The sequence below is a fragment of the Prionailurus bengalensis genome, chromosome C2 (genome assembly GCF_016509475.1).
Source record: "Prionailurus bengalensis isolate Pbe53 chromosome C2, Fcat_Pben_1.1_paternal_pri, whole genome shotgun sequence".
NCBI lineage: Eukaryota > Metazoa > Chordata > Mammalia > Carnivora > Felidae > Prionailurus > Prionailurus bengalensis.
The window spans coordinates 49,532,450-49,535,908 of record NC_057350.1 but is presented as its reverse complement, the minus strand read 5'-3'; the positions used below and the strand labels follow the sequence as shown (position 1 = coordinate 49,535,908).

The 3,459-nt window shown below is 38.8% G+C and overlaps 1 pseudogene; it reads left to right on the top strand.

The window, feature by feature from the left end:
• Positions 1–492: 492 nt before the first annotated feature.
• On the top strand, positions 493–568 carry LOC122492559 (annotated as a pseudogene).
• Positions 569–3,459: the final 2,891 nt, after the last annotated feature.

The window sequence follows — 3,459 nt, the reverse complement described above, 5'->3', positions numbered from 1 at the left end:
TTTTTTTTCTCAAAGTGGTCCTCTGAGTATAATTACACTGACATCTTGTTTTGAGAAATTTGCTTGTATGGTTATATAGGTATGAATGTTTATACACAGATTAAGTTTATACCCACACACAGCATTACAATAGTGTTAGTGTTAGAATATTTGGGGGATTTTATACCCAACTAAATATTACTTATATTTATGGTGAAGAGAGGCATCTTGTGAAACTGAGTCAAACCATTGCTCACACCTTGATTTTTTATTAAAAATTTTTTTAAACTTTGTTTCTTTTTGAGAGAGACAGACAGATAGAGTAGGGAGAGGGGAAGAGAGAGAGGGAGACACCGAATCTGAAGCAGGCTCCAGGCTCCAAGGTGTCAGCACAGAGCCCCACACAGGGCCCAAACCCAAAAGCCGTGAGATCATGACCTGAGCCAAAGTCAGACGCTTAACTGATTGAGTCACCCAGGCGTCCTAATAAACCTTTATTTTTATTATTTTTTAATCACTTCTTGGCCTTTTGGCTAAGATCAAGTGTATTTTTATTATTTTTAATTTATTTTTTAAATTTACATCCAAGTTAGTTAGCATATAGCGCAACAATGATTTCCGTAGATTCCTTAATGCCCCTTATCCATTTAGCCCATCCCCCGCCCCACAAACCCTCTGGCAACCCTGTTTGTTCTCCACATTTAAGAGTCTCTTTTGTCCCCCTCCCTGTTTTTACATTACTTTTGCTTCCCTTCCCTTATGTTCATCTGTTTTGTATCTTGAAGTCCTCATGTGAGTGAAGTCATACATTTGTCTTTCCTTAATTTCGCTCAGCAGAATACCCTCTAAGGGCGTCTGGGTGGCTCAGTCAGTTGAGCGACTTCGGCTCAGGTCATGATCTTGCAGTCTGTGAGTTTGAGCCCCGCGTTGGGCTCTGTGCTGACAGCTCAGAGCCTGGAGCCTGCTTCGGATTCTGTGTCTCCTTCTCTCTCTGCCCCTCCCCCGCTCATGCTCTGTGTCTCTGTCAAAAATAAACATTAAAAAAAAAAAAAACCTCTAGTTCCATCCATGTAGTTGCAAATGGCAAGATTTCATTCTTTTTTGATTGCCGAGTGATACTCCATTGTATATTTATATACCACATCTTCTTTATCCATTCATCCATCAGTGGACACCTAATAAACTTTTTTTAAAGAGCCATTTTAGGTTCACTGCAAAATTGGGCAGAAAAGCAGTTCCTATATACCCTGTCCCCACACATTACACATCATTCTCAATTTGCATCTTCATTGGGGTGCCTGGCTGGCTCAATCAGTAAAGCATACAACTCTTGATCTGAGGGTTTAAAGTTCAAGCCCCATGTTGGGTGTAGAGATTACCTAAAAATCTTTTTTTTTTTTAAATTATTTTTTTTTAACGTTTATTTCTGAGAGAGAGAGATAGAGCATGAATGGGGGAGGAGCAGAGAGAGACGGACACAGAATCTGAAGCAGGCTCCAGACTCTGAGCTGTCAACACAGAGCCCGACACAGGGCTTGAACCCACAAACTGTGAGATCATGACCTGAGCCGAAGTCAGATGCTTAACTGACTGAGCCACCCAGACACCCCACCTAAAAATAAAATGTTAAAAAAAAATTGCATCTTCAGTTAGACTTGCTTTAAACATTTGCAAATAAATGTTTCAACATCTAATTAGTACTTAAATTCTTTCAATGTTACTTTCTTTGCATTACTGGATTTCAAGTGTTCTGCTTATTTTGATCTTTCTTTTTTTATAATCAAGGTATATAAATTATATAGGAACTTTGCTTTATTTCGAGACATGGTTATGTGGGTAAATTCATAGTTCCTATCGATCTATCCAAGTTTTACATCAACTATGATTTAGTTATGGAATTCTAAAAGAAGCAGAAATATTAAAATAAGCAACTCCAGGTGTATGACCAGCATAAGGACAACACTAGATTCTCAGTGAAATGCATTTGTATGACAATACCAATCAGTGATACATGCAAGAGTTCAGGCAACTGTTCCTGAAGTAATGTTATAGTGGTTATCCTTGATATTTTACATAGTACATAACAGTTTTTATTTTTCCTAAATATTAAGCAATGTGAATGCAATGAATACTGCAGATAAAGTGTTCCCCAAAAGGACTTACTCTTAGAAAAAAAACACAGATTTAGGATAACAGCACACTTGCACTACATGAAAAATGGACAAAGACGTATATGTCCATGTGCAATAATTAAGTGGGTATCTATTGTGATGTGGGTCAAAGCCTTTGGTCTAAGTAAGAAAAATTCTCACATATCTAATTCAGACATGCTAGAATGACATCTACCCTAATTCACCTTATTTAGGGATACTTCCACTCCCACTCATTTCTCCAATGATCCAAGTAATGCAGGATCAATATAGGAAATTTGCAAAGTGTACTACATGAAAAAAAGTAAAAAACAAAAACTAAAAGCAAGAATTATTGCTAACCAACGATTCCCATGAAGGTGAAAGGTTACAGATCACTAGGGACTTGTCATGCAGCTGAATTAGGGATTTCCAAATTTCTTCTTCATCGTTGATGGTGAGCACCTTGGTATGCTGCTCTTCCCTGCTGCAGGCACATCATCTCCTCAAAGATCTGAAAGTTGGCCTCTTGGTTCCTCCTCTAAGATGTTAAATCTTTTCCTTTCTTACTTCTTTCCTCTGCCTTAGGATGGTGTTTCTTCTTACAGACACTACTTCTGCTCCACCTGAGAGTTCTGTTAACAATCTTTATTTATTTATTTTTAAATGTTTTTATTTTTGAGACAGAGACAGCATGAGCAGGGGGTGGGCAGAGAGAGAGGGAGACACAGAATCTGAAGCAGGCTCCAGGGTCTGAGCTGTAAGCACAGAGCCCAACATGGGGCTCGAATTCACAGACCGTGAGATCATGACCTGGGCTGAAGTCGGACGCTTAACCGACTGAGCCACCCAGGCGCCCTGACATGTTAACAATCTTTATACAGATCTTTCTCAACTTAGGATGGTGTTACTTCCCCATAAATCCACTGTAGTTGAAAATATTAAGTCAAAAATGCATTAGTACACCTAGCCTACTGAACACCATAGCTTAGCCTAGCCTAACTTAAAGGTGCTCGCTCAGAACACTGACATTAGCCTACAGTTGGGCAAAACCATGTAACACTGTTTTATAATAAAGTGTCTAATACCTCATGTAATTTATTGAATACTGTAGTGAAGGTGAAAAACAGAAAAAAGTCAGTTAAGCATCCAACTTTGGCTCAGGTCACGATTTCACAGTTCGTGAGTTCAAGCTCCATGTTGGGCTCTGTGTTGACCATTCAGAGCCTGGGGCCTGCTTCGGATTCTGTCTCTCTCTCTCTGCCCTCTCCTGCTCACGCTCTCTCAAAAATAAACAAACATTTAAAAAAAAAAAAAAAAGAATGATTTTATGTGTACAGAATAGTTTTAA